The following is a 27,753-nucleotide window of genomic DNA, read 5'->3' as shown; positions in this document are numbered from 1 at the left end:
AGCGGATCTTGGCAATGTTGAGGAGCTGAGACCGGCAGGTTTAGGTGAAGGCTTGGATGTGAGGGGTGAACGAGAGAGCCGAGTCGAGGATGACACCAAGGTTGCGGGCTTGTGAGACAGGAAGGATGGTAGTGCCGGCAACAGTGATGGGAAAGTCAGGGAGAGGGCAGGGGTTGGGAGGGAAGACAAGGAGTTCAGTCTTGGACATGTTGAGTTTTAGGTGGCAGGCAGAAATCCAGATGGAGATGTCCTGAAGGCAGGAGGAGATGCGAGCCTGGATGTAGGGGGAGAGAGCAGGGGCAGGGATGTAGATTTGGGTGTCATCAGCGTAGAGATAATAGTTGAAGCCGTGGGAGGTCCCTTGACCTGAGGTCCTTTGACTCTCAGGCTTTTGATCTGTCCATTAGACCAAACTGCTTCCCAGTAGTTATCTTCTTCCTCCTCTTCCTCCTTTTTTCATTTTTTTATGATATTTGTTGAGCACTTCTAATGTGTGTTCTAAGTGGCTGGGGTAGATTCAAGGTAATCAAGTCAGACACAGTCCCTTTCCCACATTTGCATCACAGTCAAAGTAATCAATCTCCATTTTACAGTTGAGGAAACTGAGGCACAGAGAAGTTAAGTGACTTGCCCAAGGTCACACAGCAATCAGGTGGCAGAGGTATGTTAAAAAATGTGTCTTCTAAAGGCTTTGAATATGAAACAGAGTAATTGTCTGTCAGATATAAAGAGGGAGGGAGTTCTAGGTCAGAGGCAGGACAGGGGTGAGGGGTCAGCAGTGAGGCAGATGAGATCGAGGCATAGTGAGTTGGCACTAGAGGAGTGAAGTGTGTGGGCTGGGTTGTAGAACGACATCAGCGAGGGGAGGACGAGGAGTTAAGGTGATTGAGTGTTTTAAAACTGATGGTGTGGTGTTTCTTTTTAATGCAGATAAGATCCACAGTCCATGCTGTACCCACTAGGCAACGCTGCCTTTCAATGTAATCACACAATAATAGTTATTGAGCACTAACGTTGTGCAGATCTTCTGTATTAAATTGCACTCTCCCAAGAGCTTAGTACAGTGCTCTGTAAAAAGTAAGCACTCAATAAATACCATTGACTGCTTCCATGAGGTTCAGCTGGAATCTTAAGAGTTAGCTAATGTGAGTAGAGAAAAATGCAACTTTTGTCAAAGCAACTAAGCAACTATCATTTAGATCATGACACCTTGGCACCAGGGAAGAAGTGTGATCTAGGGGGAAAAAGGAGCACAGTCCTTGGAGTCAGAGGCCCTGGGTTTTAATCCCTGCTCCAACACTTACCTGCTGTATGACTTTAGCAAGTCACTTCACTTTTCTGTGCTTCAGTTTCCTCATTAAAATGATCTGGGCAGCTGAGTGAAGTGTGGACTGGAGTGCAGAGATACAGGAGGTAAGGAGGTCATCAAGGAGGCTGGTACAGCAATCAAAGCAGGAAAAGGTAAGTACTTGGTTTTGTGTGGTAGCAGTTGGGATGGAGAGGAAAGGGTAAATTTTAACAATGTTGTGAAGTTAGAACCAACAGGATTTGGTGACATTGAATGTGAGGGTTTAGTGAGAGAGATGAGTCAAAGATAATACAAAGGTTATGGGCTCGGGAGACTGGGAGAGTAGTAGTGCTGCCTACAGTGGTAGGAACGGCAGGAGAAAACAGGGTTTGGATGAGAACATGGGGAGTTCTGTTTTAGATGTTAAATTGGAGGCATCAGTGGGACATCTAAGTAGAAATGTCCTGAAGATAAGAGAAAATACTAGGTGGCAGAGAAGAAGAGAGGCCAGGGCTGGTGATGTAGATTTAGAATTATCAGCATGGAGATGGTAGTTGAAGCCATGGTAGTCAATGACCTCTCGAAGGAGTAGGTATAAATAAAGGATAGAGGATAAATGAGTATGTTTGAAAACAGTGGGGAAGGGACCATTAGAAAGTGAATTGCTAAAGATCAAGGTGAGGAAGGGAAGAAAGAAGGGGGCAAGTAAGGTTCGAAAGGATGGAGTTGGAGGCGGTGTTGGAGGTGATGGATTGTGACAGTGGGCAGAAGATCTCCCTGAGATACTGCTGGGATATATGGGAGAGACACAGGATCCTTCAACATCCTTTATCCTTCATTATCTGTCATACTCTCCCTTGATTTTTAATGGTACTTGTTAAGAGCTCACAATGTGCCAAGCACTGAACTAAGCGCTGGGGTAGATACATTCATATTCATTCAATCAATCGTATTTATTGAGTCCTTACCATGTGTAGAGCACTGTACTAAGCACTTGGTAAAGTACAGTACAATAGTAAACAGTGACACTGCCTGCCCATAACGAGTTTACAGTCTAGTCTCATCTGGAGCCTAGTACCATGTGGCCACCACACTCCATTTTCTAGCCCTGTAGCCATAAAAAGTCTTTGATTGAGTGCAGGTGTAGGCTGAGTCAGCAAAGCAGTTTGCAATCCTCTGTAGGTTATCTTCGGTGTTTGATTCTTGGACATAGCTATCTCTAAACAGCAGTTTGTGAATGACATCTCTAGGATTTTGGTTGAGGATCCAAGTCAATTGAGTCCCAAGAGCTACCCAGAGAAATGAAAGCGTTCTTTACCATCTGCGTCTGTGTCTCTTGTCGCATTTTCCAGCAAGGTTGAGTGGCATCAGTTCAACAGCACCAGGCCTACATGCAACCCTGCCTCACTCCACTGGTGGTGGGGAAATGGATAACTGTGGTATTTGTTAACCACTTACCTATGTGCCAGGCACTGTGCTAAGTGCTGGGGTGCATACAAGTAAATCGGGTTGGAAACGCTCCTGTCACACGTGGGGCTCATATTTTACCCCTATTTTATCCCCATTTTACAGATGAGTTAACTGAGGCCCAGGAAAGTGAAGTGACATGCCCCAAGGCCACACAGCAGGTAGGTGGCAGAGTCTGGATTCGAACCCATGACCTTCTGACTCACAGGCCCGTGCACAGAATCCCTGTCTCTGCCTTAATCTCAGAATCTGAATGATCTTTTCAAGATATATTAAGTAATTTTAAGTGCCCAGAGCTACTGATGTCAAAGGGTTTCATAAAATCTACTATGACATAAGAGCCTAATGAACATGGGAAAAAAATACACTTGTTTTGTCTTTTCCTCACAAGTGTTTGATCCAGAGAGGGATAGATAATAGACCAGAGTAAGGAGCATTCTAGAACTGGGGCCCTGGTGTTCTAGGCTCAGTTAGTGAGAACTGCCAGACAGTCATTTAAAGGAACTTAATTCCTTTAAATGTCTGCCCTGCTCCGCAGGAAGGTTTGAGAGGAAAAAAACCGTTGCTTCAGTGCAACGGAGTTTACCTGGGAAGAAGCCAGATAGATCTCACAAATCAGTTTTGTGTAGAGTTCTAATATGCAGAGCTGCCCAATTTTAACTTGTAAAGGTTGGCATGAGTGGAGAGTGGCAGGAAAAAGACATATTCTGCTTAGAGACATTCTCCATTAGCCACATGGGAGAGAAACCGTTACCCAGTATCAGTTCATGAGTCCCCATGGCTAATCAGGTTGGACACAGTTGCTGTCCCACATGGGGCTCACAGTCCAAGTTAGAATCTGCCATCATTCTCCATTGTTCTCCTTCATCTTCCATTGTTTTCCATCATCCTCAGTCAACCACCATCATCCATCATCGTCTGTTCTGTCATCCTCCATTATTCTCCACTATCTTCTGTCACCCTTCATTATTCTCCATCGTCCTCTGTCATCCCCCATTATTCTCCATCGTCCTCAGTCATCCTCCATCATCTATCATCATTCATTCATTCATTCATTCAATCGTATTTATTGAGCGCTTACTGTGTGCAGAGCACTCTACTAAGCGCTTGGGAAGTACAAATCGGCAACATATAGAGACGGTTCCTACCCAACAACGGGCTCACAGTCTAGAAGGGGGAAACAGACAACAAAACAAAACATGTAGACAGGTGTCAAAATCATCAGAACAAATAGAATTAAAGCTATATGCACATCGTTAACAAAATAAAAAGAATAGTAAATATGTAGTAAATGTTTTCCAATGGCTGTTAACACTGTCCAAATATTTCCTAACATATTGTTGTGATGACCCAGCCAAGAGGAAAAAGACTCAGTTGCATTTTCAACATAGTCTTATAGATGTCTCTTAAATATTTGATGCAAAAAAAAATATTTGATACCACCAGCATCTGAATCTTCCTTGTCCCATAGCAGAACATTGGAGAATTCATTGTTTGGAGAAAGTCTTGTAGACAGATAACCTCTCCCTAGTCAATGAGTAACAAATATCCTATGAATTGTACATACCAGTGTAAAAAAACAAACAAGCAAACAAAAACTCCAGGGGGAGGGGCAGGGGTTGGTAGATCAGACTCAAACGTCCTCATTAATCGAACTTCCCCGATTGCTCCTTCTGCATATTCCCCTCGGAGCCAGGATGCCAGCAATCCCTGCTACAGTCTACTGTTATCTTGTCATCCTCCATTATTCCCCATCATCGTCTGACATCCTCCATCATTGTCTTTCCTCCTCCAATATCCATCGTCCTCCGCCGTCCATCATCCTCTATCCTCCATATTCCACCACCCTCCATCTTTCATTTTCCTCCCTCATCTTTCATCATCAGTTTTTGAACCTTTCAGCTACTTCTCAGCGTGACTCGGTGAAAAGAGCACAGGCTTGGGAGTCAGAGGGCATGGGTTCTAATCCTGGCTCTGCCCCTTGTCAGCTGTGTGACTTTGGGCAAGTCACTTAACTTGCCTGTGCCTCAGTTACCTCATCTATAAAATGGGGATTAAGACTGTGAGCCCCACGTGGGACAATCTGATCACCTTGTATTCTCCCCAACACTTAGAACAGTGCTTTGCACATAGTAAGTGCTTATTAAGTGCCACCATCATTATTATTATTCTCTCATGACAATTACTACACAAATGGCAAGTGGCCCCCAATGTTTGAATAGGGTATTCTGAAAAGCACTGTACTAATTAACAGAACTTGTCTATCTCTCTTCTTCCTCCCTCACCAGGTAACATGGAAGGCTCTGGAAGATGAACAATCACATCTCAGTGACCGGATTCCTCCTCCTGGGGTTCTCGGAGGTCCAGGAGCTGCAGCTGGTTCAGGCCGCGCTGTTCGTCCTGATCTATCTGGCGGCCCCGATGGGAAATCTCATCATCGTCACCGCCTTCGACCGGCACCTTCACACCCCCATGCACTTCTTCCTCAGGCACCTGTCCATCCTCGACCTCTGCCTCATCTCCGTAACTGTCCCCAAGTCCATCCTCAACTCTATGTCCCAAAACAGATCCATCTCCTTCCTAGGCTCTGTCTTCTAGGTCCTGCTAGTGATTCTCTTTGCTGCTTCGGAGACGTTAGTCATCACGGTGATGTCCTTCGGCGGCTACGTGGCCATCTGCCACCCCTTACGCTACGAGGTTGTCATGGACCGAGGGGCCTGGGTAAAGATGGTGGTCACCTCATTGCACTGAGGGGGGCTGATTGGGGTTTGTTCTCCACTGGTGCATCCTCACTGCCTTTCTGTGAGTCCCACGCGGTCCAACAGTTTTTCTGTGACATCCACTCCTTATTGAAGATCTCTTGTTCTGAGAAACATAAGGCCGAAGACATAAGCATTGCCATCGGGGCCTTCTCCGGTTTCTTCTTCTTTGGATTCATGGTCATTTCGTGCATTCACATCTTCTTGGCTTTGCTGAGGATGCCGTCGTCAGATGGGTGAACCAAAGCCTTCTCCACCTGCCTGCCCCACCTGGTCGTTTTCACTCTTTTTATCACTACAGGAGCCTTCCCCTACCTAACACCCCCCTCCAGCTCCCCTTCAAAGCTGGACCTGCTGGTGTCTGTTTTATACAAGGTGGTTCCCCCAACCCTGAACCCCCTTATCTACAGCCTGAGAAAACCGGGACATGAGGCCACCCTGGGAGGGTCCTGGGGTCTCATAAACGGTTCATTCTAATGTCACGAACTTCTAATATGCAGAGAGCTGTCCCTACCCATCCACTTAACACTAACTACATAACACTTTTCAGGCACTGCTAATCCCCTTTTCCTCTCAATCAGTGAATTAGCAAATCAATCGTTTTCACTCAACAACTATTAAGGGGGAAATCACTCTGCTTAGCACTACAACAAAACCAGAACAACTTCCTAGTCAATCAATCCATCCACCAATGGTATTTATTGAGCACCTATTGAGAAGCAATGGAACATATTGAACAGGACTGGACAGCTGTCCAGAAAATCAATGTCCGTCCTCTCAAACCAGGGTCAGAAATCATTTATTGGTGAAGAAAACGTATGAAAGAGAGAGTGGATGGAATGTTGGAAATTTCATTAGTAGAGGAGTTTTGGCTCATTGGCTAAGACCCACTATCCTTGGAGGAGTGAAAGAACAGATGGAGGCCAGCCCTATTCAACTAGCAGCAGCAGGAGTAGTAGTCATAGTAGTATTCATAGTAGAAAATGGTAGCAGTACTGACAGCAATAGACATAGTAATAGCAGTAATAGTAGTAGTAATAATTATGAGAATTGTGGTATTTGTTAAGCATTTACTACGTGCCAGGCACTGTACAAAATGCTGGGGTAGATACCAACAAATCAGATTGGACACAGTCTGGGTCCCACATCAGGGCCACAGTCTTAATCCGCATTTTACAAATAAGGTAACTGAGACACAGAGAAGTGAAGTGCTTCAAGAGAAGCAGCATGGCTTAGTGGAAAGGGCACGGGTTTGGGAGTCAGAGGTCGTGGGTTCTGATCCCGACTGTACCACTTATCAAATGTGTGACTTTGGGCAAGTCACTTAACTTCTCTGTGCCTCAGTTACCTCATCTGTAAAATGGGGATTAAGATTGTGAGCCCCACATGGGACAACTAGTTTACCTTGTATCAATCCCAGCGCTTAGAATAGTGCTTTGCACATCGTGAGCTCTTAACAAATACCATCATTATTATTAAGTGAAATGGTTTTTACAGATAAGGTTACTGAGACACAGAGAAATGAAGTGACTTGCCCAAGCTCATACAGCAGACTAGTGTGTAGGATTCAAACCCACGTTCTTTCTGACTTCAAGGCCTATGCTCTGTATATTAGGCCATGCTGTTTCTCTTAGGTATTAGTAGTAGTACAAGCAGCAGTAGTAATAGTAGTAGTCATCATAGTAATAGCAGTAATAGTAGTAGTAGTAGTAGCAGTATCAGTAGCAGTAATAGCAGTAGTAGTAAAGTAATAGTTGTAGCAATAGTAGTAAAAGTAATAGTAGTAGTAGTAGTTTACTAATACCCGTAGCAGTAGTAATAACAATAGTAGTATAGTAATAGGAGTAATAAAGGTATTTATTGAGTTCCCTTAGAGTGCAAAACACTGTGGTCAGAAAAGCACAACAGAAGGATGAGACAAAGACTCTACCTGCAAGAAGCACTAACAGAAGATAGATACTGATAGTAAAATCAAAATAAATAATCACCTACACATTCATCAATCAAATCAATGATATCAATCTAATTGATTCATCACATTCTACACTCCTTGATGACAGAACAGTACATTTTGTATTCTCCTGCTACTCTTGTAGCACAAAGTACTCAATAGGCTTTCAGTAGGTGCTCAATAAATGCCACTGGATAAAAAATTTGAATATACATACATCCACAAGTGCTAAGACAGAGAGCAAAAAGAGATCTAGAATACTAGAATAATCAGTATTGTAGAATTTAAACCAATCTTCCCTATTCCAGACTGATATTATTGGCCACATGTTAGTCAGTCAATCATATTTATTGAGCACTTACTACATGTAAAGCACTGTACTAAGCACTTGGGAGGGTACACTATAACAATACAACACATTCCCCGTTCACAAGAAGCTTACAGTTTAGAGGAGGAGACTGACATTGATATAAATATATAAATTACAGATATGTATAAAAATACTGCGTGGCTGGGATGGGGGGTAAATAAAGGGAGCAAGTCAGGGTGATGCAGAAGGGAGTTGAAGAAAAGGTAAAGCAGGCTTAGTTAGAGAAGACTTCTTGGAGAGATGTGCCTTCAAGAAGGCATTGCAAGTGGGGAGAGTAATTGTCTGAAACGTGGAGGGAAGGCATTCCAGCCCAGAAGCAGGACTTGGGCAAGAGGTCAGCAATGAGATAGATGAATTTGAAGTACAGTGAGAAGGTTGGTATTAGAGAAGCGAAGTGTGTGGGCTGGGTTGTAGTAGGAGAGCAGCAAGGTGAGGTAGGAAGGGCCAAGGTGATTGAATGCTTTCAAACCAATGGTGGGGAGTTTCTGTTTGTTGCATATGTGGATGGGCAACCTTTGGAGGTTCTTGAGGAGATGGAAAACATGGCCTGAACGTTATTTTTTGAAACTGCTGTCAGTGGGAAGCTGCTTCCACAGAGAGGCACAGTGGCCTAGTGAATAAAGCACGGCTGTGGAAGTCAGAAGAACCTGAATTCTAAATCCAGCTCCACCACTTGCCTGTTGTGTGATCTTGGGCGAGTGACTTAACTTCTTCGGGCTTCAGTTTCCTCAACAGAAAAATGGGAATTCAAAAATGGGAGTTCTCCCTCCTACTTACCGACTGTGAGTGCCATGTGGGACAAGGACTGTACCCGGCCTGATGGATCTGTAAATTCCCCAGTGTTGAAAGCGATGGGAACTCATTAAATGCATTTCTACTACTAGATTGCAAGCTCACTGTGGGCAGGGAATGAGTCTTTGAATTCTGTTGTATTGTACTCCCCCAAGCACTTAATACAGCGTATTGTACCCAGTGGGCACTTAATTAATGAAATTACCCATTGTGGGCAGGGAATGTGTCTATTGTTATATTGCGCTCTCCCAAGTGCTTAGTACAGTGCTTTGCACACAGTAAGCAATCAATAAATACAATTGAATGAATGAATGAATAAATACTGTGGCTACTGTTACTACTGTTGCTGCGATTATAACCACTATTTGGCCCCAACATTTATGTCATCATATACACGGACAGGCAAAATTCACAATCAGACATCTCAGGTGTGTTTTACTTGCATAGTTGGGACTACAATGAAAATAGAGAAGACCATGACTCTAAGCTGCTTTGTTAAGTGTTGGTACCTTCTCCAGTGGACCTCTAATCAAAAATTTATCCCAAACCTGTTTCTGCTTTAGGAGTCTCTCTCCACAACCCTCAGCCTCCCTCTATAGCCCTCAGTTAATATCATTTTTTTTATCTCCATGCAGAAAAAATCATTTGAATCCCAAGGATGCTCACTAGCATCCTCAGCTCTGCCCTTCCTAACCGAACCTACAGAGAGGTTGTGTAACTTATCCAAGCTCACACATCAGAGAACTGGCAGAGCTAGCATTGAACTCAGGTCCTTCTGATTCCCAGGACCATGCCCTATTCATTCATTCACTCAGTCGTATTTATTGAGTGCTTACTGTGTACAGAGTACTGTACTAAGCACTTGGGAAGTATAAATAGGCAACATATAGAGATGGTCCCTACCCAACAATGGGCTCACAGTCTAGAAAGGGGAGACAGACAACAAAACAAAACAAGTAGACAGGTGTCAATATCAACAGAGTAAATAGAATTATAGCTATATACACATCATTAATAAAATAAATATAGTAAATATATACAAATGAAATAGAGTAATAAATATTTACAAATACATGCAAGTGCTGTGGAGAAGGGAAGGGGTAGAGAGCAGAAGGAGGGAGGGGGTGATAGGGAGGGGAGGAGGAGGAGAGGGAAAAGGGGGCTCCATCTGGGAAGGCTTCCTGGAGGAAGTGAGCTCTCAGTAGGGCTTTGAAGGGAGGAAGAGAGCTAGTTTGGCGGATGTGTGGAGGGAGGACATTCCAGGCGAGAGGAAGGACATGGGCCAGGGGTCGATAGCGGGACAGGTGAAAATGAGACACAGTGAGGAGGCTACGGCAGAGGAGTGGAGTGCGTGGGTTGGTCTGTAGAAGGAGAGAAGGGAGGTGAGGTAGGAGGGGGCGAGGTGATGGAGAGCCTTGAAGCCATACTGCTTCTCATTCTTTGTTTACTGTGGCCTTGAAATGCTTCCTCTGCCCTTCTTGTTTTTGGTTTTCCAGTTTCAGCTCCCCAGAAAGCAGATGTTTGTGTCTCTTGCTGACACTCATTCTCCTCAAGTCACCCCCTCAGTGGAACTATGGTAAGATGAGCATAGTTCTATGCTTAGAGAGTGTTCCAGAAATTCATTGTCCGTGATCTGGTCTTGCCATTTCCCATTGAATCTGGCCCTTAAGTGGAGCTGATGGAAAGGCTCAGGAAGAGAGACATGCCATCTTGTGGCTGTTTCACTGGAGGGCAGTGGTCCAAATGGAGAGGTGATTCTGACTGTGTGGGTCAGCATTGGACCTTTTCAGCTTGCAGGTGCCTCCCTCTAATCTTCCTGGAGACCCAAATGGGAAAGCATGTAGCTTCCTTAGGAATCCTAGTTGGAAAGAGGAGATTCCCTTTTCCCCAATGTTTTCCTCAAACCTATGATAGCATAAAATCAGGGCTACAATAATTAGCAATTTTATACTCTTTTGCACTTTTATAATTGATTAACTGAGGGGAAAAAATCAGCTAAGTGACCACAGGTGGCAACATGGTAAGTCTGGAGCCCCGATGAAATCAAGCCAAGTCTGAAACCCCTTCCCCAAGTATCCCACCTCAAAGAGTGTACCTGAGGGTTCAGCCCCCCGATTCAACTCCAGAGAAGCAGCCTGGCCTAGTCGTTACATCTCAGGCCTGGGAGTCAGAAGGACCTAGATTCAAATCCCGGCTTCACCACGTATCTGCTGCGTGACCTTGGACAAGTCACTTCACTTCTCTGGGCCTCAGTTCTCTCATCTGTAAAATGGGGATTAAGACTGTGAGCCGCATGTGGGACATGGACTGAGTCCAACTTGATTAGCTTGTATCTACCCCAGCACTTAGTACAGTGCGTGGCACATAATAAGTACTTAACAAACAGCATTGCAAACAAACAAATAGTTCAATCTCTTCACTTCCCCTTCAAAGGGCACAGAGACAGCGGCAAACCCCAACATCTGTATTCCAAAGACAGAGGACAGAGATGGACATCAGTCTACAGCTTCTGAGCCTTGTACTAACAATGACAATAATACTTAATAGTATTTGTTAAGCAGTTATCATTGCCAAACGCCACCTTCAGCCACCCCTCCTGTTGGACACATTCATTCATTCATTCGATCGTATTCACTGAGTGCTTACTATGTGCAGAGCACTGTACTAAGCGCTTGGGGAGTACAGGTTGGCAACATATAGAGACGGTCCCTACCCAACAGCGGGCTCACAGTCTAGAAGGGGGAGACAGACAACAAAACAAAACATATTAACAAAATAAAATAAATAGAATAGTAAATATGTGCAAGTAAAATAAATAGAGTAATAAATATGTACAAACATATGTACAGGTGCTGTGGGGAGGGGAAGGAGGTAGGGCGGGAGGGTGGGGAGGGGGAGGAGGGGGAAAGGAAAGAGGGGGCTCAGTCTGGAAGGGCCTCCTGGAGGAGGTGAGCTCTCAGTAGGGCTTTGAAGGGAATGATATTCGTCCATGATTTAGTATCAACAAGCGGTCAATCCAAGGACATTCAATTAAAACTCAAATATCAAATTCAGGCTAGGAATTTATATTGCTTCTAGATGCTAATAGCCTGTTAAGCAGCTTTGATTTTTTTTTAATTCAAGTCACTCACAGGTCTCTCAGGATTGGGCCTTGTACTGTCTCTTCCAGGACGTGTCCCGTAAGCCAAATAACCTTTCTGTATTGTGCAGAAAGCTCCGGGATAATCAAATTTCAGATCAGGGGGCAGTTGGGAGGGGAACCATCACCAGAGTTGTCCCAGGCAGAATGTCAGAGCAGATAATGCTCAGTGACAAGCTTGCTAATCCACTCCAGAGAGAGAGAGTGGTGATGAGGAGAGTCAGTTGATAGATGTTTGCATCCTCCTTGTTCCCGCCAGAATCAGGCTGTGAGAGAGCTGGACTTTTCATCCACAGAGGAAATGGAGGCAGGTGAGTAGGACGGAGACATCATTCTGTCTAACGATGTCTAACAGGGACAGGAGGCTGGAAGGGGAAGATTCCCCCAGAGACTGAAACTATATGCTGGGCCTGGGGTGTGCTTGGGAATAGATGGACATTGGAATGATGATAGTTTGTGAAGGGCTTGTGTCTCCAGACCATGATTGGCTTGGAGGGGTCAAGAGGGATTAGGATGGGGGATGAAATAGGAGGGTTTAGGTCAAGCACATGAATGCCTCAGCTCCCTGTTCTAATGAATTTCTGGGTAACCCTGAAGTGGAAAGACCACAAGGTTGGGAGTCAGGAGACTCAAATTTTCCACTCATTTTCCACAGTTGCATGCTGTGTGCGCTTGGTCAAGTAACTTAACTTCTCTGTGCCTCACTTTCTTCATCTGTAAAATGAGGATTAAAAATCAGTTTTCCCTCCCCTTTAAGCTGTGAGCCCCGTATGGGGCTTGGTCCGACCAGATGGTCTTTTATCTACCACAGCATTTATCACAGTGTTCGGCACATATGCTGTTAGCCAATACCATGATTATGATTATGATTATCAGCGAGGCAGAGCTAACTAAGGGAGTGATTTGCCTCACCTCCATTGCAACACTAACCTCTCTCTCCACTTAAATCTCTTATTAGTTCTTTCTCTTCCACCTCAACCCTCCAGATAGTATATATTCATTCAGGTTCCCCCGATGATTGACACAAGAACATTCCTAGGCTATATCCTTTTTCTGTTATTTGTTAAGCACTTACTATGTTCCAGGCACTGTAACTGTACTAAGCACTGGGGGTGAATACAAGATAATCAGGTTGGACCCATTTTATGTTTCCCAAGGGACTCACATTCTAAGAGAAAAGGAGAATAAGTATTGAATCTCCATTTTGCAGATTAGGTAACTGAGGCACAGAGAAGTGAAATGACATGTCCAAAGTCTCACAGCAGAAAGGTGGTAGAGCTGAGATAAGAACTTAAGCCCTTTTACTCCCAAGCCGGTGATCTATCCATTAGGCAGTGCTGCTTCTTTTTACACTAGTCATGGTCCATTCTCACAAACGCACCCACTCAAGAGTGAGGAGCTCCCACCCTCTCCAAGAAATGACCCCTCAGACTCCAGACACTGTCACTGTCAGTAAGGAGCACCGTGATTAACCTTGAAAGGTTATGAGAAGCAATGCTGCCTAGTGGATACAGCACGGGCCTGGGAGTCAGAAAGACCTAGGCTCTACTCATGGCTCTGACACTTGTCTGCCGTGTGAAATTGGGAAAGTCACTTCATTTCTCAGTGCCTCAGTTCCCTCATCTGCAAAGTGAGGATTAATACTTTGAGGCCCATATAGAATGGGGACTGTGTCCAACCTGACTATCTTGTTTTTCCCCTACAGTGCCTGGCACATAGTAAGCACTTATTAAATATCATTAAAACAAAGGCATAAGGCAGAGACTGTGTTGTTCAGGTCACATCTCTAGAGATGCTGAGCACTACCCACACTGCTTTTGCAGCAAGTTGGAAAAGGTTCAAAACCTAATTGAAGTCTGCATGAAGTTAGTTGGCTTTTTGTTCATTTTAATTTTGATAAAAGACATCCTTCTCTTTACAAATCTTCCAAGGAAAAGCCTAGTTCAGTTGGTGGCCCAGCCTGGTAGCAGACCTAAAATTAAATTTGGGAATCTGGACACTATTGGTCTTTAACCACCCCAGGTGTCCTGACCTTTGTAGCTTTTGTCAATCAATCAATCAGAATTATTAAATGCTTTTTCTGGGCAGAGGTCTAAAACTCTAAAATTAAACTCTAGGAAAAGAACAATAGAGTTAGTAGAGAGGATCCTCATCATCAAGGAGCTTACAGTCTAGTTGGGGAGATTGACACTAATTACTAAAAAACAATTATCTTGACCAATCATCAGGTCCCAGAAGGAAACAATCCATACCCAAACCTGTCTTCTTTACTGATCTCCAAACTAGTGGCAGAATATGGGAAAACTGATAGGATTATGTCAGGAGCATTAAGAAATAAAGAGTATGTGCATTTCTTCTCTTTCTTTGCATATCAAATTTAAGGAGTGCATGTGTGTTTTTAAATCTCAGTGACACTGTAGGGCACTCTGTCTCCCATCCCCCCACCTTTCTCTCTCTCTGTCTCTTTCTGTCTTACTCTAGGTCACTCTCTTGCCGAAAGTTGCCCTGCAGGAGATCTTCTCTAATTCCAACTGGGAATCTGGGTGAATGAACATCACATTTGGGATTGTGATTCTGAACACTGGGATTTCAGCAAATGGATTCCTTTTCCTGTTTTATATCCACATGATCTGTGCCAGCAACCAGATGAGCTCCTATGACTTCATCCTTGCTCACCTGACCATGGCAAACACCATCGTTCTTCTCACTGTGGGGATCATAAATGCTCTGGAAATTTGGATCCTAGGAATTTCCTAGATGATATTGGATGCAAAATGGTCATGTACCTCTTTCAAGTGGCCTACGGCCTGTCCATCTGCAGCACCTGCCTCCTGAGAGTCTATCAGGCCACCACCATCAGCCCTGGGACATCCTCGTGGGTGGGGCTTAAAGCGAAGTTATTCAAGTTCATCCTTAACTCCCGTAATCTCTTCTGGATCTTCAATCTCCTCTTAGGTTTTGGTTCACCGATGTTAGTGGCAGGTCCTGGAATGGCTCCAGGGTTCGAATCATGCTGGATTTTAAATATTGCACAGAGGTCCCTGTCAGTGCAGCAGTCACTTTGACAGGGTTAGTTGTGCTCTCTGCCTGGGATCTGTTCTTCATGTTTCTCATGAGCTTGGCCAGTGGCTACATGATGTTTGTCCTGCACAGACACCACTGGAGGTCCGACACCTCCACATGCACAGAAGCTCCCCGAGGGTGATGCCTGTAGTCATAGTGGCCAAGAGGGTTGCTGCCCTGGTGACACTCTGCAACCTTCTGTACGCACCAAAGATGATCATATTCACTGTTTTGCTAAACAGGAAAGAGAATTCTCTACACCTGGTGAATAGCCATGTGGCTTTTTCAATCACCTTCTCAGCCGTGAGTCCATTCCTGATGATTTCCAGTGACCAGAGAATAAGAACATTAAGGAACAAATACCACAATTAACTAATTAATCCACCCCCAGGACCAATCTTTGGGGCATAAATATCGATCAATCTCCACTACCCTAACCTGAGTTAGGCTGCTCTCCTTGTACTTAGTCTGTGAGGGCCATGTGGGACCCGATTATCTTGCATCTACCTCAGTGTGTAGTATAGTGCTTGAAACCTAATAAGTGTTTTAAAAAACTATTATCATTGTTAATATTGTAATTAACAGAGAAGAAGTGTGGCTCAGAGGAAAGAGCTCGGGCTTTGGAGTCAGAGGTCAAATCCCAGTTCCACCAATTGTCGGCTGTGTGAATTTAGGCAAGTCACTTAACTTCTCTGTGCATCAGTTATCTCATCTGCAAAATGGGAATTAAGATTGTGAGCCCTCCATGGGGCAGCCTGATCACTTTGTAACCTCCCTAGTGCATAGAACAGTGCTTTGCATATAGAAAGAGCTTAATAAATGTCATTATTATTACTAATATTATTAACATCGTTATTGTTACTTAAACTGTGAGCCATATGTGGCTGATTAGCTTCTATCTTCCCCAGCACTTAGTTCAGTGCTTGACACATAGTAAGCACTGAACCAAAATTATTATCATTTTTTATTATAATTATTATCATTCATTCATTCAATCGTATTTATTGAGCACTTACTGTGTACAGAACACTGTACTAAGCGCTTGGGAAGTACAAGTCGTTAACATATAGAGACGGTCCCTACCCAACAACGGACTAGAAGGGGGAGACAAACAACAAAACAAAATAGGTAGATAAGTGTCAAAATCGTCAGAACAAATAGAATTATAGCGATAAGCATATAATTAACAAAATAAATAGAATAGTAAATATGTACAAGTAAAATAAATAGAGTAATAAATCTGTGCAAATATATACAAGTATTGTGGGGAGGGGAAGGAGGCAGGGCTGGAGGGGATGGGGAGGAGGAGAGGACTAAGGGGGCTCAGTCTAGGAAGGCCTCCTGGAGGAGGTAAGATCTCAGTAGGGTTTTGAAGGGAGGAAGAGAGCTAGCTTGGCGGATGTGTGGAGGGATGTGTGGCAGATGTGTGGAGGGAGGGCATTCCAAGCCAGGGGAAGGACATGGGCTAGGGGTCGATGGCAGGACAGGCGAGAATGAGGCACAGTGAGTAGGTTATTGGAAGAGGAGCAGAGGGTGCGAGCTGGGATGTAGAAGGAGAGAAGGGAGGTGAGGTAGGAGGGGACGAGGTGATGGCGAGGCTTGAAACCGAGAGTGAGGAGTTTTTGCTAGATTCATATTTTGACAGGCAGCCACTGGAGATTTTTGGGGAGGGGAGTAACATGCTCAGAGTGTTTCTGTACAAGGATAATCCGGGAAGCAGAGTGAAGTATAGACTGAATTGCGGAAAGATAGGAGGATGGGAGATAGAGAGGAAGCTGATGCAGTAATCCAGTCAGGATAGGATGAGAGATTAAACCAGCAAGGTAGCGGTTTGGATGGAGGGGAAAGGGCGGATCTTGGTGATGTTGTGGAGGTGAGACCAGCAGGTTTGGGTGACAGATTGGATGTGCGGGGTGAACGAAAGAGCAGAGTCGAGGCTGACACCAAGGTTGCAGGCTTGTGAAACAGGAATCATTCTCAGATTGATGCCAGGTTGCTGGTGACAGTAATCCTCAATCCAGATGGACACCCCCTAAGTAGTAGAGTGAGTAGCCCCAAACTTTCCAGCTTGTCAGGGAGGATGTGAGGAATCAAAGGGCTGAGGAAATCCTAGATGAAGTATTTATTATCTTACCTTCTCTTCCCCGGCTATGCTTTGCTGCCTAATTGAACCTCCTGGCTTTTCAGAGGCCTTCCCCAATTAAACCCTCTTTTCCCCAGCTCCCTCTCCTTTCTGCATCCCCTATGAATTTGAATTTGTTACCTTTGGGCATTTGACATTTGCCCCACCCTCAACGCCACAGCACCTTTGTACATATCTTTAAATTATATTATATAAATGCTTTATTTATATTAATGTCTGTCTCTAATCTCTGGACTATAAAATACTGAGGGCAGGGAACATGTCTGCCAACTATGTTGTATTGTACTCTCCCAAGTGCACATAGAAAGTGCTCAAGAAATCTCATTGGTTGATTGATTCTGGGCTCTGAGCTCATGACACCTCTTAACACTCCCTACCTCCATCCTATTTCTTATCTCCATCCTTCCCTGAAAACAAGTTCCCAGAAAGGCAAATCCCAGTGTCTTGTCCAGCGGGATTAATTAGGCTCTGAAAACCCAAGGCCATCCCTAGGGCTACTTCCTTGGAGCCCTGGGATTAAAGACTCCAGAAACATTATGTAAGAGGTCTGATTCTCAGCCACTAAAATCTTCTCCTTCAGAGAGTTTCAGGGATGAAACAAGTAGGTTCGTCTGTAGCCTGGACAAGTCAACCAGGTCTTGGGAGTGTTTCTATCTTAGTAAGATGATGGAGAAGGCCAGCCTCCATTCCCCTTGATTTCCATCCTCCCTGCTTTGATGCCTTTAAATCAACCAAAGTTTCCAGACTCCACGTCCATCATCTCGGTGATGCTGATGGGGTCACTGAGGGAACGGGAGAGGAAGGGACCTGTGAATTGAATAACGCAGTACCCAGGAAGGTATAGGGAGGTTAGAAAAAGTCTTGGGTTCACCATTGCTACTGGTTTCCTAGAGCTGTAGATGTCAGCATGTCCTGTGAGGTAAGCTCCCCACTACCTATTTCCTGTTGGGGCTCGATGATGTGCAGACAGGTGGGGAACAAAACAAGAAATTTCCAATCATCTCTTTGGTTGTGTGGTGGTCCAGAGAGTCTTTCAGAGCCAAGGATGAAGGCCTACGGAGATATGCGTCTATAAGAAGTGACATCACTGACTCAGACGATTGCCCAACCAGCCCAGATTTATGTAAATTTTTTAGTATTTTGTTGATCAATCGATCAGTGGTATGTATTGAGTGCTTACTACGTAAAGAGCCCTTTGTTAAGCACTTACTTTGTGCCAGGCACTGTACTCAGTGCTGGTATATATACAAGCTAATAACGTTGGACATAGTCCAGGTCCCACATGGGCTCACAGTCTTAATCCCCATTGTACAGATGAGGTAACTGAGGCACAAAGAAGTGCAATGAATGGCCCAAGGTCATAGAGCAGGCAGGTGGTGGAGCTGGTATTAGAATCCAGGTCCTATGAGTTCCAGACCCATGGTCTTTCCATTAAGCCATAATGCTTCCATGGGATGTAGCAACTACACACTTTGGAGAACAACAGGAATGTGGACCTGTTGTTCTCTGTCCTCTATCCTGCACTTTAGGATAGTGGGAGAAGCATGACCTAGGATAAAGTCAGGGCCTGGGAGTCAAAGGACCTGAGTTCTAATCCTGATTCTGCCACCTATACGCTGTGACCTTCGACAAGTCATTTAACTTCCCTGTGCCTCAGTTTCCTCATCGGTAAAATAGGGCCTGTCTGTCCTCCTACTTAGACTTTGAGTCCATGGTGGACAGGGACTGTGTTTGACCTGATTAACCTATATCTAAATGCTTGACACATAGCATTTAGCAAACCAAATACCAGACAGAACTCATCTTCCCAACCAAACCCTGTCCTCCCCCTGACTTTCCCATCACTGTAGATGGCACCACCATCCTTTCTGTCTCACAAGCCCTTAACCTTGGCGCTATCCTTGACTCCTCTCTCACTCTACCTACATAGTCAATCCATCACTAAATCCTGTTGGTCCCAACTTCGCAGCACCACTAAAATCCACCCTTTCATCTCCACCCAAACTGCTACCACGTTAAGACAATCACTCATCCTATCCTTCTTGGATTACTTCATTAGCCTCCTTGCTTACCTCCCAACCTTCTGTCTCTCTCAACTCCAGTTCATACTTCACTCTTCTGCTCAGATCATTTTTCTACAAAAGCGTTCAGGACATGTCATCCCACTTCTCAAAGAACTCCAGTGGTTATCCATCCACCTCTGCATCAAACAAAAACTCCTCACCATTGGCTTTAAAGCACTCCACATCTTGCCCCCTCCTATCTCACCTCGCTACTCTCATACTACAAACCAGCCCACACACTTCACTCCTCTAATACCAAACTTCTCACTGTGCCTCCATTTCATATATCTCGCTGTCAACCCCTCGCCCATGTCCTGCCCGTGGCCTGGAATTCCCTCCCTCCTCAAATCTGATAGAAAATAATTACTCTTCTCTCCTTCAAAGCCTTATTGAAGACACAACTCTTCCAAGAGGCCTTCCCTGACTAAGCCCCCCTTTTGTCTTCTCCCGCTCCCTTCTGAGTCACCCTGACTTGTTCTCTTTGTTCTTCCCCTGTCCCTGCACCACAGCACATATATACATATCTTTAATTTATGCAATTTATTTATTTATGTCAAGATATGTCACCCTCCTTATAGACTGTAAGCTCTTTGTGGGCAGGGAATGTGTGTTTACTGTTGTACTGTACTATCCCAAGCGCTTAGTACAGTGCTCTGCACACAGTAAGCACTCAACAAATATGATTGAATGAATCAAATGAATGAATTCATTTTGATTACTATTATGTACTGAGTAATTCCAGAGGGCAGGAGGGTAGTTGCTGCTACTCTTCTTCGGCTAGTCCCCATAGGTTGGGAGACTTGCTATGCTGAAGGGTCTTCAAGGCTGATGTTCTGATTTAGCATTTTTTAAAAATGGTGTATACTCTCTGAAAAGAACTGTATATCCTGGGGTAGATACAAGTTAATCAGGTTGTACACCGTCCCTATCCCACATACGGCTCACAGTGTAAGTAGGAGGGAGAACAGGCATCAACTCTCCATTTTGCAGGTGAGGGATCTGAGGTACAGAGAAGCTGAGTGACTTGTCCAACGTCGCACAATAGGCAAGTGGTGGAGCTGGGATTAGGATTCAGCTTCTCTGGCTCCCAGGACCCATTAGGCTATGCTCCTATGCACACTGAACTAGGTGTTAGCTTAGTTTGAACTACAAGTATGGTAAGAAGCAGAGACGATGAAGTTTCTTCACCCTCTTCAGCTGCAAGAGAATAAGAGTGAATAACAATGATAATAATCGTGGTACTTGTTGAGCATTTACTATGTTCCAGGCACTGTACTTGGCACTGGGGTGGATACAAGCAAATCAGTCTCGACACAGTCTCTATCCCTCGTGGAGCTCACAGTCTCAAACCCCATTTTACAGATAAAGTAACTGAGGCCCAGAGAAGTGAAGTGACTTGCCCAAGGTCACACAGGAGACAATGGCAAAGCCAGGATTAGAACCTATGACCTTCTGACTCCCAGGCCCATGCTCTATCCACTGTGCCACGCTGCTTCACCTGAATGTGTACATACTGGGTCTCTCTGGGTGAGTCCAAGGCTGCTGCTCAATACTAATTTATTTCCTTGTTCAGGATTCCAACACACATGCTCATAACTGTCTGTTCCAGGGAAGACCTTTTATACTACAAAACTCTCCATGAGTTTTCTAGGAACTCCAAGAGTTATGAGGAGCAGCGTGGCTTAGTGGAAAGAGCATGGCCCTGGTGATAAGCGGGTCTGGGTTCTAATCCGCATGCCTGTTGTGTGACCTTGGGCAAGTCGCTTAACTTCTTTGTGCCTCAGTTCCCTCATCTGCAAAAGTGGGGATTCAATGCCTACTCTTCCTCCTACATAGTCTGTGAGCCCCATGCGGGACCTGATTATCTTGTTTAGAATCAGCATGGCCTAATTGAAAGAGCATGGTCCTGGGAGTCAGGGGATCTAGGTTCTATTCCCAGATCCATCACTTGTCTGCTGTGTGCGTTTGGGACAGTCATTAATATTCTCTGTGCCAGTTACCTCACCTGTAAAATGGGGATTAAGACCGTGAGCCTCATTTGGGACATAGATTGGGTCCAATCTGATTAGCTTGTATCTATCCCAGAGAATACTACAGTGCCTGGCAAACAGTTCGTGCTTAACAAATACCATAAAAAATAATCTGATATGATTACCTTGTATCTTCCCCAAAGTTGAAAATAGTGCTTTACAAATTGTAAGTGCTTAACAAATACTAGAATTATTTATCTCTACTCATCTGACCTATTCTGGGTAGTCTGTGAGGTTCCCGCTCACATTTTTTGCTCTTTCATGGCAAAAGTGAGAAGATCATTCTCTACAAAGCACACATATGGGCTGTATACTAATTTTGGACAGGGAATGTGTCTCTCAACTCTGTTATATTGCACTCCCCACGCACTTAGTTTAATGCTTTATGCATAGTAAATGCTCAATAAATACCTGAATGAATGAATGAACATGTTCTCTGGCCATAAAGTCTTACACTCTAATTCACAAGGGTGATATAAACATATTTAGAACTATGGCAGTAAAAATCAATGATTGGAAGAACAATCAATGATATTGAGCAGTTACTGTGTGCAGAGCCCTGGGAGAGTACAATGCAACAGAGTTGGTAGACACTCTCCCTGTCCACAAGAAGCTTTCAGTCTAAAGGCAACAGGATAAGAGAGAAGCAGAGTGGTATAGTGCTATAGTGGCCTGGGACTCAGGGGACCTGGGTTCTAATTCTGGCTCCACCACTTGTCTCTGGATGACTTAGGCTAAGTCACTTTACTTTTCTGTGCCTCCATTCCCTCATCTGCAAAATGGGGATTAAACACCTATTCTCCCGCCCACTTAGACTGTGAGCCCTGTGTGGGACCTGATTATCTTTTATCTACCACAGCACTTAATAAAGTGCTTGGCCCATAGAAAGCACTTACAAATACCACAATCATCATTATTATTAATATTGTTAGGGCAAGTGAAGTGTTCTCTGAGGGAATGAACATTCTCCTTATTTTCTTCAGCATCCAATAACTCCAGAATTGATATGGAAAAGCATTGCCCTTTCACCCTCATTTGCCAATTTCCTATTCCCCAGGGTGCCCACAGCATCACTGGAGAGGGAATGTTTAACATCACCACAGGGATGGAATTCCTCCTCCTGGGGTTCTCCGAGGTCCAGGAGCTGCAGCTTGTCCATGCCGTCCTGTTCCTCGTGGTCTACCTGGTGGCCCTGATGGGGAATCTCCTTATTGTCACCATCACTGCCCTCGACAAGCTCCTCCACCCCCCCATTTATTTCATCCTCAGCAACCCGGCCCTTATCGACGTCTGCCTCCTCTCCATCACCATCCCCATGTCCATCGTCAACTCCCTGACCCACAACAGATCCATCTGTTTCCTGGGATGTGTTTTACAAATTTTATTCTTCATATTTTTGGCATCCATTGAAATGATCTTGCTCACTGTGATGTCCCATGACCGCTATGCCACCATCTGCCACCCCTTGCATTACGAGGTCATTATGAACAGATGGGACTTGTGGGAAGATGGCATCCACCTCTTGGCTCAGCTGGGGCCTCTCTGGCCTCATGCACACGGCTGCCACCTTCTCTGAGCCCTTCTGTGGATCCAACATGATCCACCATTTCTTCAGTGACATTCCCCACCTCCTGGCTTAAGCTGACTCTACTGTGATCCTTAGAGAGGTCAAAGTCACAGCCTTTACTACAGGTCTCTCCTTCCTTTGCTTCATTTTCATCATCATCTCTTACATCCGTATCTTCTCTGTTATGCTGAAGATACCGTCTGTAGAGGGCCAGCCCAAATCCTTCTCCACCTGCCTCCCTCACTTGGTCATTCTCACTCTTTTCCTCTCCACGGGGGCATTTGCTTATCCAAATCCCAAGTCAAATGGTCCTTCAGGGATAGATCTGTTTCTGTCCATGTTCTATTCCATAGTGCCTCTAACAACGAACCCTATCATCTACAGCCTCAGGAACAGAGAGTTGAAGGCCAGTCTGGGAAGGATGTTTTATGGGACAGTGTCCTACTGTTTGCACTTTCATTAGTCCTTTAGACTGTTGGGGAGGTGGCAGTTTGTGGTAGAGTTGCTCAGCCATGATGAAAAGGGCTAAGCAATCAATCAATGAGACCTACTGAGCAGATACTGTATGCAGAGCACTGTACTAAGCACAAGAGAGAGTACAGTACATTAGAGTTGGAAGATACAATCCTTATCCTCAAGGTGTCTGTAGTCTAAGAGGCATCGTTCAATCAATCAGTGGTATTTGAGTGCTTATTGTGTGCAGAGCACTTAATAAGCACTTGGGAGAGTACAGCATAATAAAGTTGGTAAGCCCAATCCCTGACCTCCGGGAGCTTGCAGTCTAGAGGAATCAGTCAATCAATCAATGGTATTCACTGAACTCTTACTGTGTGCTTGAGAGAATACAGTACAGTTCAATTGGTAGACACCATACCTGCCCTCAAGGAGCTCACAGCCTAATGGGGAATATAGACATTAAAATAAATTACAGGTAAGGGAAGCAACCCCTCTCAGGGTCGCACCTGGAGAGTTTCCAGTACTCTACCCGTCTTGTCTACGGGAGGGAGAGTCAAGCAGAGGCCTACCCATTCCATTCATAGCTTGGGCAGTGTCTAGTGAGTGGAAGGCAGTCTGCTACAATCAAAACTCACCCATGCTGGGCAGCAGCGGCATGGGAGAGAGTCGAGGTTGGAGATTCAGGTTTACTGCGCAGAAAGAGGCAATGGTAAACCACTTCTTTATTTTTACCAAGAAAACTCTTTGGATACACTACCAAAATGATTGCAGATGGAGAGAGGGGCGTTCTGGGAGAGATGTGTTCGTGGCAGCGCCATGGGTCGGAAATTACACGATGGCATAAGACAACAAAAGGGAAGCAACTGATTATAAGGGTATGTTAATATGATACCATTATGTGATGGAGCAAATACCTGAGAAAACCCTCGATGAATGATATATTTTCCATCCACCTTTTGACCTGGCTAGGCTTTGCTTTCTAGCTGAACCTCTGGACTCCCAAACCCAAATATCATGGCACCTCTTTCTTTCTCATATTTTCATCGTTCCCTGAATCCAGGGTGCAGAAAAAATGATTCCACTGTCCTGTCCAATGGGATTAATTAGGCTCTGAATTCCCCAATCTGTTCCTCAGGGAACGCTGGTACAACTGTCTCAGAAAACACCATGAAATAGATCTGATCATCAGATTCTCAGTCTACTCATTCAGTTAGCTTCAAAGACCAAGGACAGAGCTTGATCCACAGCGTCTAGCAGTGTTTTGATGTGATATTAAGAGAATGGAAGAAAATTGCATCCATTTCCATTGAATTTCAACCCTTCTGCACCAGAGAGGCTTAAATTCATTTTCAGCTTCCATATCCATTTTCCTTATTGTTCATTTGGGCTCACTAAGCTAGTAGGCAGGGAAGACTGGTAAAACAAGGATCCACTCAATAAATCAATGCCATTTATTGAGCGCTTATTGTGTGGAAGCCACTGTATTAAGTGCTTGGGAGAGTATAACACAATAGAGCTGACAGACTCGTTCCCTGCCCACAAAGACCTTACGGTCTAGAGGAGTTAGTCAATTAATCTATCAGTGGTATTTATTGAGTGCTTACTCTATGCTGACTGCCTACCTCATGCAGAGCACTGTATTAAGCACTTGGGAGAGTGCAATATATCAGAGTTGGTAGACTCATCGCTGTTACTTGTTTTCTAAATCTGTGGGCATCTGCACACACTGTGGGGTACTTTCACCTTTGGCTGTTTTCTGGTGCACAACTGTGATTTACAGGCTGGAAGGAGGCAAAGTAGGCATTGAAGGAACCTTTCTCTGGGAATGCAATGGCTCAGGAAGTCAGTTAATCAGTCAGTAGTACTTAGTGAGCACTTAGTGTGTGCAGGGTACTGTACTAAGCTCTTGGGAGAATACAATATAACAATAAACATATTCCCTGCCCATAACGAGCTTACAGCGTGGCACAGTGGTAGAGCACTGAAGTCAGAAGATTGTGGGTTCTAATCCTGGCTCCGCCACATGTCTGTTGTGTAACCTTGAGCAGGTCACTTCACTTCTCTGAGCCTCAGTTTCCTCATCTGTAAAATGGGGATTGAGACTGTGAACCCCATGTGGGACATGGACTACATCCAACCCGATTTGCTTGTACATCCAACCCAGTCAGTACAGTCCCTGGCACATAGTAAGCGCTTAACAAATACCACAATTATTATTATTATTATTATTAGAGGGGGAGACAGGCATTAAAATAAGTAAATAAATTGCAGCTATATACCTAAGTGCTGTTGGGCTGGAGGGGGGGTGCTTAAAAGGAGCAAGTCAAGGTGACCCAGAAGGGAGCGGGTGAAGAGGAAAGGAGGGTTTAGTCAGGAAAGGCTTCTTGGAGGAGATGTGCCTTCGATAATAATGATGGCATTAATTTAGCGTTTACTATGTGCAAAGCACTGCTCTAAGAGATGGAGAGGTTGCAAGGTGATCAGGTTGTCCCACGTGGGGCTCACAGTCTTAATCCCCATTTTACAGATGAGGGAACTGAGCCCCAGAGAAGTTATGTGACTTTGGGCAAGCTGACAGCTGACAATTGGCAGAGCCTGGATTTGAACCCATGACCTCTGACTCCAAAGCCCGTGCTCTTTCCACTGAGCCACGCTGTCTAGTGAGGGAGAGTAGTTGTCAGATATGAGGAGGGAGGGCATTCCAGACTAGAGGCAGGACATGGGTGAGGAGTCAATGGCGAGATAGATGAGATTGGGATACAGTGAGAAGGTTAGCACCAGAGTAGCATCAGAGGAAGGACCAGTCAGACACAGTATTGAAGTCATAGGCATATGTAAGATGACTTGAAATGTCATCAGTGGTTCATCCAGCCCCGATCACTATTATCATTATTACTACTATTATTATTGTTACGACATTTGTTAAGTACTTACTATGTGTTAAGCACTGCTATAAGCTCTGGGTTAGGTACAAGTTTATTAGGTTGGGTGCAGTCCCTGCCCCACATGGGGCTCACAGTTTAAGTAGGAGGAGAACAGATATTTACTCTGCATTTTACATTTGAGGAAACAGAGGCACAGATAAATTAAATTACTTGCCCAGGGTCACACAACAAGCAATTGGCAAAGGCAGGATAAGAATCCAAGTCCTCTGACTCCTAGGCCTGGACTCTTTCCACTAGGACATGCTGATTCTCCAAACTGTATTTTGTCCCTAGTAGCGCAAAAGGATCTTTGAGAGAACAGTATTATAGTTGCTTTCCTGAACCTCTTTCCAACAGCTTCTCTTTCTCCTCTACCTCATTATTTTTCTTCATCGTCCCTGACTAAGCCCTCATTTACCCTCCCCACCTTCTCCTCCACATCATTTATATACTCAGATCTTTACTCCTTTTAGCACTTGAAATTCATCCCACCTTCAATCCCAGAGCATTTATGTACATATCTGTAACCTCCGCCATTTCCTCTGTCTGAAATTGATCTCTCCCCCACCCCAGACGGTAAGCTCCCTGTGAGCAGTGTTTTTTCTACCAACTCTATTGTACTCTCCCAAGTTCTTAGTACATTGTTCTGCACACAGCAAGCATTCAATAAATACCATTGATCTATTGACTGATTCCTCTACACTGTCAGCTCCTTGTGGGCCCGGAATTTGTCTACCAACTCTGTTGTACTTTCCCAAGCAATTGGTACAGTTCTACGAACACAGTAAGTGCCCGATAAATACCACTGATTGATTTGTGTAGTGCTTCACATTCAGAAGGCTTTCCATAATAACGCTAATATCATTATGATATTATCTAGATATCTGTAATTTTATTTATTTATATTGATATCTGTTTACTTGTATTGGTGTCTTTCTCCCCACCCCTCCATGCCAGACTGTGACTCGTTGTGGGTAGGGATTGTCTCGCTTTGTTGCTGTATTTGAACTTTCCCAAGAACTTAGTACAATGCTCTGCACACAGTAAGAGCTCAATAAATGCGATTGATTGCTTGATTGATTGATGATTATCACGATTATTATAATGAGGGTCAGGAGCCATGCTTCAGGGAGGAATAGATGTTGGCAAAGTCTGGGTAAGTGATGCTCTGATCAAGACAGACATTATCCCAGTTCAACTGCGAGAAGCAGGGTGGCCTAGTGGAAAAATCATGGGCCTGGGAGTCAGAGGACCTGGGTTCTAATTCCGGCTCTGCCAATTGCTTGCTGTGTGACCTTGGGCAAGTCAGTTAACTTCTCTGTGCCTCAGTTTCTTCAACTGTAAAATGAGGATTAAGTACCTGGTTTTTCCTCCTACTTCGACTGTGAGCCACACACTCACAGATCAGACTTGTTTAATTAGACTTGCTTAATTAATCAGACTTGCTTAATTAGATCAGACTTGTACTACTCCAGCTACTAGAATAGTGTTTGATCCAAAGTAAACACTTAACAAATACCCTTAAAAAACAACTATAGAATACAGGAGGAAGTCATGCTGTTTCTCCCACTAGGGATTGCCAGGGAAAAGCAGTGTGGCCTAGAGGCTAGAGTCTAGGCCTGGGAGGCAGAAGGACCTGGGTTATAATCCCAGCTCTGCCACTTGTCCGCTGCGTGACATTGGGCAAGTCACTTCTCTCTGCCTCAGTTAACCCAACTGCAAAATGGAGATTAAGATTGTG

General features: G+C 44.5%; 1 non-coding gene across 1 annotated transcript; it reads left to right on the top strand.

Annotated features, from left to right (window-relative positions):
* Nucleotides 1-23,576: 23,576 nt before the first annotated feature.
* Nucleotides 23,577-23,714, top strand: LOC119947782. Its single transcript, XR_005456578.1, has one exon. It is a non-coding gene; the product is annotated as a small nucleolar RNA SNORA7 (small nucleolar RNA).
* The last annotated feature ends 4,039 nt before the right edge of the window (nucleotides 23,715-27,753 follow it).

This window comes from Tachyglossus aculeatus, chromosome X5 (genome assembly GCF_015852505.1).
Source record: "Tachyglossus aculeatus isolate mTacAcu1 chromosome X5, mTacAcu1.pri, whole genome shotgun sequence".
Lineage (NCBI taxonomy): Eukaryota > Metazoa > Chordata > Mammalia > Monotremata > Tachyglossidae > Tachyglossus > Tachyglossus aculeatus.
This window is presented reverse-complemented; position numbering and strand designations above follow the sequence as displayed.